Source organism: Bufo bufo, chromosome 3 (genome assembly GCF_905171765.1).
Source record: "Bufo bufo chromosome 3, aBufBuf1.1, whole genome shotgun sequence".
Classification (NCBI taxonomy): Eukaryota; Metazoa; Chordata; class Amphibia; order Anura; family Bufonidae; genus Bufo; species Bufo bufo.
Window position 1 is genome coordinate 350431051 of NC_053391.1, and position 14480 is coordinate 350445530.

Consider the following 14480-nt stretch of genomic DNA (forward strand, 5'->3'; position numbering starts at 1 on the left):
ACTGTTCTACAACAAAATGTTTGCACGTTAAAAATGTTTTTATACCCCATTTTAGGAATGGACTTTATCTTCCAAACCCATGTCATGGACTTTTACTGCCCTTATGTGAGATGATTCTCTTATAACCATTTTGGCCGTAACACATCTGCCATATAAAGAGAAAATGTATGTGATATATTTTATATATTTGCCTAGAATGTATTTTTGTGCATAGCCCTTTATTTACAGGAGGTTATTGAAGAGTCATGATAATGCATTGCAATGTCTATATTCACATGTGCATATTTGGTGGAGTGTATTTGGTGTATTTCAGGACACGGCTTAGAGACCCACAGCTTCAGACAATACCAACGTCGAGGGCGACTTACTTTTTACCATGGGGGTATGCAGCGTCCCACTACGTGTGTGTGGGCACTGCTTGAAAGCACGTTTTACTCTATTACAAGCTCTAGGTTGTAATGTATAACTTTGCATTTGTGTATATGCAAAATCCCTGTTAACAGGCCTATTAGGTACAATTTATACATCCCACCACTAGATGGGGATAAAGTTCAGGTCCTATATATACCTAGGTCAGGCCTAGTGAGGGTGTTCAGTGGAGATCCTAGTTGAGACCAGGAGGGAGTTGAGGATCAGGATAGCTAGGAAAATGTAGTTCAGAAGAGAGCAGATCTAGTCAGATCAAATTAGTGGGAGGAAAGATAGAGTGAAGACTTCGCAACACAGATTAGTGAGTGGAGCCAACTTCTCTAGTAGGTGATACTCAGATGTGAGGCGCAGAAGAGCGTTTTCCTTCTGTAGCCGGACTGTAGACTTGCATCCCTGACCAGTAGGAGAAGAGTTTGCCTCCCTGGAAAAGAAACAAGCATTCCTAGGAATTTATTGGTGATAAGAGCCATTATTGAGGGCCACAGACACCTTTGCATGGTGGAGGTTTTATAGCTTCAGTCAGCCACACCAAACTTCTAAGAGACAGTTGAGTTTTCCTGTCTAAAATATTCAGCTTGTAGGGAAAGTCAAGGAATAGGATCCAGCACATCAAAAAGAAACAAGGTACACCTAACCCACTGCTTCCAAAACTAAAAACCTGAAAAGCCTAGAAACAGTGGATTTGCAGAATTAACTCTGTACCATCAAAAGACTGCATATTTGTACTGCTGCAACCAAAGATATCCGAAGTAAAAGTTGTGAGTTGCATCTTACCACTGTCTACCTCATTATTACCACTATTGGTTGTACCACCATTAACGGTACTGGCGTCACGACAAAAACCATCAAGGAACTCAGCCGCAACAAGCACCCTAAGCACCCCTAACATCAAGGGCACCTCAACCACCATATTGGCTGATGCTTCCTACCACAGAGCGTGCCCCGGAGGATTTTGTGCTGTCCACCTCAACACTGTGCTGCCAGCCCAGGGAGGCTATCTGCTAACCGTGAGTAAACTGATGAACTGTGTGTTATTATTTGGCCCCTCATCGGTCCACCATGCACCTCACGTGTTGCCCCTGCGACTGGCTGGCTGCACATAGTCACTTTGCTGTTTGTTATCATGATGTACACCGCACTGAACATGGACAAAAGAAGGCGAATTAGAGAGTTGTCTCAGGAGATTAAAGGTAAAGGCTATAAGACCATCTCCAAACAGCTTCATGTTCCTATTGCTACAGTTGCACATATTATTCAGAATTTTTTTTTTTTAAACTCGCTTTATTGAAAAATGGTAAGCAAATTATGTGACAGTACATTCCAAAATTATTGCAATGAACATAGTCGTACAATGTTGTAAGGAGAGTAATGCACAATTATACATTTCGCATCATTACATACAGTAATAAACATGACATAGTATCCATATTACCTCGTTTTGACTGACGTCATTGGGCAAAGCAAAGCATTTCATGCTGTGAATTATTTCAGCTAAATTGAATTAATAGAACCTAATATCGCACATTTGGACGGGTGCATCCCTCAATCCATCAAATGCAGATGGGCCGTCGTAGCAGTCAGATGGGAAGCACACCAAGGTCCCCATATTTTCTCGAATTTTTGAGGACAACCCCTACGAGAATAAATAATCCTTTCGAAGGGAATAATATTATTAACCATGGTTTTCCATTGTCCAACCGTAGGAGGTCTGTCTGCCATCCATCTGATTGCAATGGCTTTCCTAGCCATAAATAGGGTTTCTCTAATGAAGGTGAGGGTATAACGTGAACGTGATTCAACTTCCACAATGCCCAGAAGACAAGATTTAGGGCAAACCACCAGTGAGTCCGGGATCAGGGACGAGACTACATCCACCACCCCTTTCCAGAACGATTGTATGTGACTGCAATCCCACATTAGGTGCCAGAAATCCGCATTCAGTTGTGAGCACCTGTGGCACTCTGTGTGCTGCCTCCTACCCATTTTAAAAAGTCTGGTTGGGGTCAAATAGCACCTATTTAAAATGAATAGCTGTGTCAATCTGTTATTGAGAGATGGAGATACAGCCACTGGAGCCTCCAGAGCTTCTCCCCATTCCTCATTCGTCATAGTAGGTATATTCCCTCTCCATTTACAGTACTTTCCGCGCCCAATGGAGAAGCTGAAATTTTGAGACCAAGTAAGTGAGTGTAGATAGCGGATATCAATCCCTTTGGGCCTTGAGTCCTGAAGACCCCTATCAAAGGATAGACTGACACAGGCCTCTTCAGATCCTTTAACTGGGCCTGGAGGGCATGTCTCAGTTGCAAATACCTGAAAAGATGTGATCTCAGAACCCCCGCTTTGGACTGTAGCTGGGAGAAAGAAAACAGTATACCCTTTTCATATAGGTCCCTCAAATAGCACACCCCATAACTTCTCCAAATCCCCTCCCAATCACTCTGCATCAGATGTGGAAACATCGGGTTGTTCCACAATGGCACATCCTCCTGTAGATCCTTCCTTGTATTGCTGCATCTTTGCAGCCCCCCACACCTGATGCGCCAGTTTATGAATCGGAAGGAGCGAGCCTGACACCGAAGATCGGCCCTCAAGTATAGGCCACAGGGTGGGGAGCTGCAAAAACTCCCGCAAATAATATTCAGAGCTAGGGAGCACGTCCCGGGTCACCCATGGCACCAGATACCTCAACTGACCAGCAAGAAAATATAAGTGCAAGTCCGGCAGAGCTGTTCCACCCTGATCCCAACTTCTCTGTAGAGATCTGACGGCTAATTTCCTTCTATTCCTACCCCAGATAAAGGTTGCCATAAGGGAGTGCAACTTATCAAAGAACGCGCGTGGTACAGGCGTGCAAGCGTGCTCTAATAGATACAGAGCTTTGGGCTGGAGAACCATTTTGATTAAGTTCACTCGTCCAATTGTGGACAGCGGTAAAGTATTCCAAGATTTAAACTTGTCTATGAAGTATGCCATCAGAGGAACTATGTTCAGCAAGTGGGATGTTTCCGGGGCTTTTGTAATGATCACTCCCAAATATTTAAATTTATCTACTACTATCAAATTCCTATGCACCGCTGGCCAGTCTGAGGCCCACAAAGGCATAATGGCCGACTTGGCCCAGTTTATACATAGTCCGGAGAATGTGCCAAATTGTTCAATAATGGATATCGCTCTCGGTAAAGTGCACTCCACGGAGTCCATGTACAAAATGAGGTCGTCAGCATATAGGCCCAGCCTATCCTCTCTGTTACCTAACTTTATACCAATATATACATCATCTTGACGAATTCTCAGCGCTAGATGTTCTATAGCTACTGCAAATAACAAGGGAGAAAGGGGGCATCCCTGCCTGGTACCTCTGTATAGTCTAAACGTGGATGATAAAAAGCCATTAATCAATATGTTCGCAGATGGGGAACTATATAGTATATTGATCCACTTGATAAACCTAGGACCAAAGCCAAAAAACTGCAAGACCTGCACCAGGAAGGGCCACTCGACAGAATCAAATGCCTTGGCGGTATCCAAGGCCGCCAAAGCCCATGATCTCCCATCCGCACAACCCACCTGAGCAATAACCTGCGCTCTACGTATGTTGCTAGAGGTAGATCTGCCTGGTATAAAACCTGATTGGTCGTCATGTATGATAGTAGATATGACTCTGTTCAGTCTATTCGCTAATAACTTAGTTAGAATTTTGTAATCTAAGTTCATCAGCGAAATAGGCCTGTATGAACCGCACTCTAGGGGTTCCTTATCAGGTTTTAATAAAACTACAATGGAAGCCTCGTATAGTGACTCCGAAAGGACCCCTCTGTCCAAAGACTTCTTGTACATGCGCAGGAGCTGCGGCGCTAGGATCTCCACATATTTGGAGTATACCTCCAATGGTATCCCGTCCGGTCCTGGGGCCTTTCCCAGATTTAACCCTGCGATCGCCTCACTTACTTCTTCCAGTGTAATCTCTCCATCTAGTATTTCCCTATCCGCCTCAGATAATTGTGGGTAAGTTACTTCCTGTAAATAATTCTCTAATGACTGAGGAGAATACTCAGCGTGGGAACAGTAGAGGTCCTGGTAAAATTCACTGTTCCATCTTTGTTCGAGATGCGAAGTATCGGTGGGGACATGTTATTCCTCCTCACTATCTGCGCCAGGACTTTACCCACTCTGCTTCCCTGTTCAAAGGTCTGTTGCTTCAAAAAGAGCATTTTGCGGTCTCCCTTCTCCTGCAGGTGGTTCATATAATTCCTACCTTTCAGCAACCAGTCACTCCTATTCTCCTCGGTGGGATCTAAGACAAACGCACATTCAGCATTTCTGCACTGCATGCCCAACTCCTCCTCTTTTCGGCGGGTAACCTTCTTGATATATGTATAAGTAGTGATAGACAGGCCGGAGGAGGATTGTACATATTCATAACCACGTATGGCATACCATTTATGTGAGCATAAACAAAAACAAATTTCCCCCCTGGGTCAATACTCGTGTGGTGCGGTTCCCATCTGACTGCTCGATGAATCAACAATGACACCCCTTTAGAGTATGAGTTCCCATACGCGTTTTCCACCCATTGAGCCCAGGGTTTCCGCACCCTCCCCCCGGTTTCAGCTGTGAGGTGCGTTTCCTGTAATCCTAGGATATGGGGAGCATAACTTCGGATATGTGAAAAAACAGCCATGCGTTTCCTGGGCCCGCCTAGCCCTCTGACGTTCCAAGACATTACTCTAATGTCTGCCATAGTGGGCACCAGATAATGGAGGAGGATTGAATCCCAGATGCTGGGGAACACTATGGCAGAAGAAATGTATATGGATCATAATACTCAGTAAACGACTGTACATTTTAGAAAAAGCGAATAACATAAAGCATACATTTAACCACCCAAACAGAGGGTAAACCAGTAGAACATGAACATGGCCTTTGTAGCTAGTGGCCTCGTACATTGGGGGACCTGCACGGTGTATAGGGATGTCAACCCAGTGCAGGTAGAGTAGCGGACCTCCACCATTTGCAGTGGGATGTACCGACTGGATATTCACAATCAACCCAGTAACATGTATATATGTATGTGATTAACCCTCAACAACTCTGAGTCCAGATACAAAAGAGGTAATACATCACCAAGTGAGGACCCAGGTGAAATGGAGGAGTAAGAACATAGGACAGCCGCGTCACATATTCTGTGTAGAATGTCCTAAGTCTCTTTTGATGACAATGGATCTTCATCCATTTCCCAAATCAGTTTGGAGGGGAACGGCGAGGTCTCCCAGAAAGCCAGTCCTCCGCCTCGGCAGGTGTAGAGAAGAATAACGATTTTTCGCCATCGACGATCCTCAAAGCGCAGGGTATGCCATGGAGTATTTGAAATTCATCTCGCGGAGTCGTCTTTTAATGGAGACAAAGGTAGCCCTTCTTTTTTGCAGGTCAGCGGAAAAGTCCGGGTATAAAGATATATTCGCCGAGCCCAGAGTAATAGCCTGTGCGACTCTGGCTTGCGCTAGGATAAGATCTCTGTCGAGCCAATTTAACATGCGGGCAAGTAAAGGCCTTGGCGGGGCACCCGGCGGTAGCGGTCTGGCCGGGACACGATGTGCTCTCTCGACAGCGTAAGCAGTGGAGAAGGTAGCGTTCGGGAATACCTCCTTGAACCACCCCTCCAGGAAAGCCGCCGGGTCGGCGCCCTCCGCCCGTTCAGGCATGCCTATGATGCGCACATTATTGCGACGCGCGCGATTCTCCAAGTCATCGCATTTCTGGCGGTACAACTCCACAGAAGCTTCCACGGCTGCAATTCTCGCCGGCAGGGGAGTAGTAATGTCCTCCAGGTCAGACACTCTGGTTTCGGTGAGTTTAACTCTCTCCCGCAGCTGCTGTACGTCATGCCGCAGTAGGCCCAAATCCACCCTGACCTCCTCTATCTTCCCTGTCAGGGAGACCTGGCAACCTGTAATAGCTGCCATCAGCTGCTGGTGAGAGGTCTGCAGGGTAAGTTCTGGCGCGTCCTCTGTGTCAGTCGGAGGCTGTTGCAAGGCCTGACTCCGCGTGCTGGCTGTGCGGGATGGTGAAGAGGTCGCGGCGCCATGTTGGGAGTCCTGCCTGGCGAACTCCTTAAGCCGCTCCGCCGCTAACTGTGCCTTGCTGGGACTCATGGTGCGCAACCGGGCTCAGTATTAGGTTCAGTAAGTGCAGGATGGCTCAGGATTGCTGGTGGAAGACGGAGCTGCTCTCAGATGCGACCGTCCATGACGGCAGTTAGGCACGCCCCCTTATTCAGAAGTTTAAGGTCTATGGGACTGTAGCCAACCTCCCTGAACATGGCCATAAGAGGAATATTGATGACAAATTGAAGAGACAGATAATACGAATGGTAACCAAAGAGCCCAAAACATCTTCCAAATACATTAGAGGTGAGTTCCAAGGTCAAGGTACATCAGTGTCAGATCGTACCATCCATTGTTGTCTTAGCCAAAGTGGACTAAATGGAAGACAACCGAGGAGGAAACTACAGTTGAAAGCAAATCATAAAAAAGCAAGACTAGAATTTGCCAAAATACATAATGACAAGCCACAAAGCTTTTGGGACAATGTACTTTGGACAGATGAGACAAAACTGGAGCTTTTTGGCACGTCACATCAGCTCTATGTTCACAGATGCAAAAATGAAGCATACAAAAAAAGAACATTGTAGCTACTGTGAACCATGGAGGAGGCTCGGTTATGTTTTGTGGCTGCTATGCTGCATCTGGCACAGGGTGCCTTGAATCTATGCAGGGTACAAAGAAATCTGAAAAGAAAAAGACGATTCCGGCACTTAATGTTCTTCCCATAAAATCTTCCTCTTTATTTAGTCATATCATATGCGGAACAGTGTCACAAACAAGCTGTTGTTTGCGCGTTTCGGAGACCTTCTCCTTAGTCGTAACAATGTGGTCTGAGAGTTTACAGAAATTTAAAGACCCATGTACCCTCCCCCAATGGTGGGTGGTGGTAACATTACGTCATGAATCAATCACCCCACAGACTCACACCCGGAGTATCATTCTCAGTAAACATTAGTTAAAATGGCCCCACATGATGCTCCTCCCGCATCCCTGCGCTTGGGCCACACATATCCCGGCTGAAACTTTCGCTTATCAAGAGCAAGCACAAGCGCAGGGTGTGAGAAAACGCATCGTGTGAACAAGGCTATACAAAGTATCAAAATACAAATAAAATGTAAACCTGTAGAAAAACTCTACATGCGAAAATGGATAAAGGTGGATAACATATGGCCACAATCTTCATATCAATGTAATATAATATAAATGTAAATATAAATATAAATGGACGTGTTGGAAACCATGATGGACGTGCTTAATATAACATGTGATATAATAAATAAATAGCACATGGTATGATACATAATGGATGACATCAAAAAGCAGCTGAGAGGTTGAATACTGGCTACCGATGTGAAGGGTTATTAATAAATGTACATCAATTCTTTCTTTTGATTAAGACCTGTTGGCACCCTTGTGTTTAGCAAAAAAATCCAAAAGTCCTCTCTCAAGAGTATTTTCTTTTGGTAGTCCCCTCCCCTAGTTGGTACTGTTACTTTCTCAATCGCGAAAGCACGGAGGGATCCCATGCTATGACCATGTGTATGGATGAAGTGTTTGGCAGCACCTGAAATATTGAGAATGGATGGATTTGAAATGTAGTTCAGATGTTCAAGTTTTCTATTTTTGAACTTACTTATGGTGCTGCCGACGTACATCAAGTCACACTCCACACACTGTATAACATAGATCACCCCCGAGTGATCAGCATTGTGGAAACTTTTTTGGACTGATACATATTTGCATGTTTTACAAGGATGGCTACCACACTTTGTGAAGCCTTTGTACTTAATCCACAAATTCTGTGATTTTTATATTTTTATTGGCCACAAACAGGGAAGGGGAAAGGGAACTTGCCATGGTTCCTGCTTTTCTAGGTACTATCTTGCAGCCATTTTTCAGAGCATTGTACAGAATGTTATCATCAAATAAAATAGGCAGACACCTCTGTACAATGCTTCGTATTCTATTGAATTGCCGGCTATATGTCAAAACCAGGGTAGGTGGATCTTTTTCTGTTATCTCCCGTTTATTTTTCTCTTGTGTGTATGATCATTATTCATGACTTCCTCATTGGTTTACTTTTTTACTTTTTTTACACTGACCTTTCGATCTACAGTTTTTACGGGTATTTTTAATTCCAAATAATAGATCATATCTGGATTTACTTGACGTTATATTAAGCCCTATTTCCAACATCCATGTTGGGTATCCTCTGATTTTTAATCTCATCTTGATACTTTCACATTCTTTATGGAAAGCCACCTCTGTATTAAAATTTCTACGTGCGCGCATGAATTCCCCCACAGGTATGGCCCTTAAGACATCTGCCGGGTGGTGGCTGTTCGCATGTAATATAGAATTGCCTGCAGTAGTTTTCCTATAGGTCTCTGTATAAATTGCTGCATCTGGGACACCTGTTAATCTCAGGTCAAGGAAAACAATAGACTCCACCTCCACAGCGCACATGAAACGCAAATTGTACGTGTGGTCATTCAGAAATGAATGAATGCATGAAATCCAATACGGCAGACACATCGCCCTCCCATAGAATGAGTAGGTTGTCGATGTATCTGCCGTACCACGACAAGCACCGTCTGAAAGGACAGTCAACATTGTATATATATCTCTCCTCCCAGTATGCCATAGTGAGGTTTGCCAGGGAGGGCGAGAATTTTGCCCCCATTGACACCCCTCATGTCTGCAAATAATACATGTTATTAAACATGCAGTAATTATGCGTGAGTAGGGAAGATGTAACTTCGCATACATGAAAACATTTCAATGACCGGTGTACCTGTGGAGGTTAAATTCTAGAGCCATAAGGGCCACTCCGTGGGGGATCGATGGATACAATGCTTCAACATCAGCAGTAACCCACTTGAATTGTGGGTGCCAAACAAAATCATGCATGGCACGTAACACATCTCCTGTGTCCTTAAGATATCCTGGTATACGCCTTACCAAAGGCTGTAATATATTATCTAGCCAGTTTCCCATGCGTTCCATCAGGGACCCAATGCCCGAGATGATGGGACGCAGTGGAGGGGGAGCCAGCCCTTTGTGTACCTTTGGCAAGGCGTGCATAATAGGGGTTATGGGTGAGTTCACACTGAGAAAGCGGTATTGTGAATCATTAAAAAGGCTAAGGTTAATCCTTTCTGAATGAGTGAGTTATAATCACATGTATATTCCGCAAGTGGATTCTTGTCAAGCTTTCTATATGTGGATGCATCACATAAAATTTCTTCTACCTGTTTTTCATAGCTATTTTTATCAAGAACCACGATGGATCCACCTTTGTTGGCCATCTTGATGACCACTTCTGTCATTGATTCCAATTCCACCAGGGCCTGTTTTAAAGAGCTAGAGAGATTATTGGGTCGTACCTCTACCATTATGTTGTTATATATATATATTAACTCTTTCTGGGAGGGAGATGGGAAAAACAGCAATACTTCCACAGAGTTTTTACGTTATAAATTTTACAGCGTTCATTTTTTTGTGCAATAAAACCCCTTTATTTAAAAAAAATCTTTTTGCATTGCCCTTTCCCAAGACATATTTTTTTTTTCTTTTCATTTTGCCTACGTCCAGGAACTTGCTGGCTTGACTCCGGGCACACGGGATACTACATGCCGACTAGGTGAGCTGGACAAACGTTTCCTATATACAATGAAATCTCAAGACTGTCAAGGCATGTGTCAGAAAGCCTGGTCTCAGTCGCAGGTCATGGGTCCTCCAACAGGACAATGACCCAAAACACACAGCTAAAAACATCCAAGAATTTCTAAGAATAAAGCATTGTACTATTCTGAAATGACCTTCTATGAGCCCTGATTTATATTCTATTGAACATCTTAGGAAGGAGCTGAAACATGCAGTCAGGAGAATGCACCCTTCAAACCTGAGACAGCTGGAGCAGTTTGTTCACAAGGAGTAGACCATAATACCTGCGGACAGGTGCAGGTATTGTGATTGACTCAAAAGGTTGTGCAACAACATATTAAATTAAGGGTACCATCGTTTAATTTTCTGTAAATTTTTATTATTACTTTTGTCAGTTTCGAGTTATTTCAGTGACCATTGTGAGTTTTTTTTTCTTTAACGGAAAGGTACCAACAATTTTGTCCACGTGTATATATAATTTTATTTGGCAGTAGTCATTATACACACATATAAAGCTTGCATGAAGATGGAAAAACAAATATATTAAACTTGAAATTGAAATTAACCCCTTTGTGACCAGCCTGTTTTGGGCCTTACTGACAAAGTGTTTTTCTTCCTTTTTGCTTCGTTACTTTCCAAAAGCTATAGCTTTTTTATTTTTCCGTCTATATAGCTGTATGAGGGCTTGTTGTAGTTGTAGCTTTTAATGGTGTCATTTTGGGGTACACATAACTTTTTAATTAACTTTTAGTAACTCTTTCTGGGAGGGAGATGGGAAAAACAGCAATACTTCCACTGAGTTTTTACGTTATAAATTTTACAGCGTTCATTTTTTTTATATAAATAAGATTATCTGGATCAGTATGATTACAGCGATACCAAATACATATATATTTTTTTTTTGTGCAATAAAACCCCTTTATTTAAAAAAAAAATTTGCATTGCCCTTTCCCAAGACATATTAACATAGTAACATAGTATATAAGGCCGAAAAAAAACATTTGTCCATCCAGTTCGGCCTGTTATCCTGCAAGACCCATAACTTTTTTTTTTCTGTGGAATTGTGAGGGCTTGATTTTTGCAGGAAGATTTGTATCATTTTGGAGTAAATTACGATTTTTGATCGCTTGTTATTATGTTTTTTTGGTGGCAACTAGGAATAAATTTGCAATTCTGTAATTCTGTAATTCTGTAATTTCTTTTTTCTTTTCTTTTTTACGGCGTTCACCGTAGAGGATAATTTATGTAATATTTATGTAGTGTGGGTCGTTATGGATGCGGTGATACCAATGCAGCACGCATCATGGGCCCATTCACTTCAGCATGCGCTACTTTTTTGCGGGCACACGGTCGTGTGCATGAGCCTAATAGTCCTCACTGGTACTGTTGATGCAATATTTTAGGTTTTAAAAATGTGGCTCTCGAAAGAAATTCCAATCGTGGTTTTGGCGATATTTGGCTTAGTTGACAAAAAAGGTTGCCCACCACTGCTATAGTGCATTGCATTTAAATGTCAGTTTTATATTGACATTGACCAGCAGGCTGCACCAGAGAGGCACAGCCTGCTGGAAATTGCTTAAGACAGGCTTGGTGTAACGGGGTGCCGAAGGCGCACTCGGTCTCCCATCAGCTGCAGACCTGCTGCTTAGCTTCGGGAGCGAGGATCTGTGTTTGGCCTCGTTCCCAGGGCGGCTTTGCTAGCTGGGAGGCTCCCTTAGGTCTGCCTTGAGCGCCGAGCTGATCACTCGGTGCTCGACTTGTCTGTCTGTCGGTCATGTGACGCTGGCCACGTCACATGACCCTCACTCCCCACTATAAATACAGGCGGCCTGCTGGCTACAGGTTGCCTGTGATTTTAGTCTCTTAGGCTGTGTGTATTGTTAGCTACTCAATTGATTGACCTCTGGAATTTGACCTTGACCTTTTCCTGACCTCCCTTTGCCTACATCTCGGATTCTGACCTCGGCTCGTTCTCGGATTTTCCACCTGCCTCTTCCCTTTGTATTGACGTGACCTCCCGGACTGACCTCGGCTAGCTGACCCGCCTTTGCCTTCTCCTTCACAGGGTACCTCTCTCTTGTCCACTTCCTTGTCCAATTGTCTGCCTGAATCTCGTGTACCGTTCTCTGCCTAGCTGTCCGGTACCCTCTCTGTTCCTTCCTCCCCTACCCTGCACTTACAGAGGTTAGGGACCGTCGCCCAGTTGCGCCCCGTCACCTAGGGCGGGTGGTGCAAGTAGGCAGGGACAGGGTTGAGGGTGGCAGTCTAGGGGGTGCACTTCCTTCTACCTTCCTTTCCCGTGACACTTGGGGCCTACATCAGACCCCATCCAGTCTTTACACGCATCGGTACCCCGCGATCGGATTTGCAGGGTGCCGATGGGAGACAGAGGGAGTCCGTTCCCTCTGTCAGTGCTTTACATGTGGCAGGCGCCATTGCCCACGGTATATAAAGCGTTAAACAGCCCAGATTGGCACTCCTGCCAGTCCAGGCTGTTAGAGCAAGACCGGGGCTCTCATGTTAGAGCCGGGTCCCCGCTCCCTGCTGCATTGAGGACCCGTGCAGCGCTTAGACTGGGCCACCGTGAAAAAGCGGTGGCCCAGCCTAAGGCCCCTTAGTGACTGCTGTAAAAAGGCGTATGGGTGGTCACTAAGGGGGTTAAAAATAATGATTGCCAAAAATAGGAACAAAAGCTTCTAGACAAGTTAAATGGTTGTGTTGTGGTATTGAAATGTCAGTGGCACAGGCCAGGAGTTTAATGTATATATTATTGATATATATACATGAGCATCCTGTCTTCTCAGACCATTGAACTGAACTTTATTGATTGCTGTATGTCTGCCTCTATAAATAGAAAGAAATCATTGTGCAATCAATACAGAAAATTAGGACCCTTGGTGTATTTACAGCTCTTTTAACACATATATAACTACCTTATAAATAGGAATAGGGTATGCAAATACGTTCTCAGCAAGCTCTGCCTCTTATGCCACCAGATGTAAGGCAGCTATCAAATAAGTCAATGTTCAACCTTTTAAACAGGCCTTTAGACCTATGAGGCCAAAAAAGAACAATCCACTACCTAGCTCATCTGTTTTCCAGCTGAAAAGGGGCAGCTTAACCCCCCAATAGTATGGCGCTGGCAGGAGACCTATAATGGCGATCTAATGGGAACTTTGCCTGCACACACAGCAGCAGGATCATGGTTGCAATACACAGCAGAGCTCCTAAAGCAATGACCCCCATAAAGAATTAATAAAAGTTATATTCACCCTAAAATGGTGTAGTTGAAAAGTACAACTCATTCCTCAAAAAACAAGCGCTCATACAGCTATGTCAATAAAAAAGTTTTAAAAAGTTATTGCTTTTATGATTTTACATTTTATTCACATGTCCATGTCCATTTCGCAGAACCATTTTGTGTTTGTGTTTTTCATACGAGTTAGGACACGTCACAATATTTTTTTCACAGTGGTTCATATTTTTTTTTGCATTTGTGAGGAAAAAATTGTGTGCAGTAGATCAGAGAAAAAGAGACCAAACTCAAATGTTATCCATGTGCTGTCTGGGGGTTTCTATTTTTCCATTAAATAGAATGGGCATGTTCAGCCCCAAAAATGGATCAAATTAGTGCACACCCCCATTTTCTTTTTGCAGACCAATGTTCTGCAGAATAAAAAAATTATGTTTATATAATAGAATTTTGTGGATCCATATGCTGTCCATGGAGAACACTGACAGCACATGGACATCAACTATTGACTTGAATAAGCCCTCGGAATCGGACAATTTAAAAAAAAAATAAAAAAATCGTTAAGGGGTTAAGCTGCAACAACTAGCATCAAAATTTCATAAAAATTTTGGCACGATGTAAACCAACCAATAGGTGGTATAAACTTAGACAAACGTGTCTTGCCATGCACCAAATCTATCATCCAGCCTGAGCCCCTTGTGATAAATTTGGTGGATCTTTAGACTGTGTATGTTTACGCTGTCTAATTTTTAGACAAAATTAGTAAATCAGCCCCAATGTGCTATTACTGACATTTTGACATCACTTTGTAAATTACTTTGTATTATCATTACCTGTGAATTTTATCACTGTGATATCATTATCTCAGAAATCCAGTTATATTTTTCAAAAAAATGTTTAGCACTTTTTGGGGCAGATTTATCACGCCTTCATTCCAGAATTCTAGCTTCAAAAAGTTGCGAGTTGCGACGTTTTGCATTTTTACACCACTCTAGATAAAAGTGTTAGGAATAAAACAAATGTAT

General features: G+C 43.4%; 1 long non-coding RNA gene across 1 annotated transcript; it reads left to right on the forward strand.

Annotated features, from left to right (window-relative positions):
- The first annotated feature begins 644 nt into the window (after positions 1–644).
- LOC120993411 lies at positions 645–10343 on the forward strand. Its single transcript, XR_005777253.1, has 3 exons — positions 645–654; positions 5362–5364; positions 10231–10343. It is a non-coding gene; the product is annotated as an uncharacterized LOC120993411 (long non-coding RNA).
- Positions 10344–14480: the final 4137 nt, after the last annotated feature.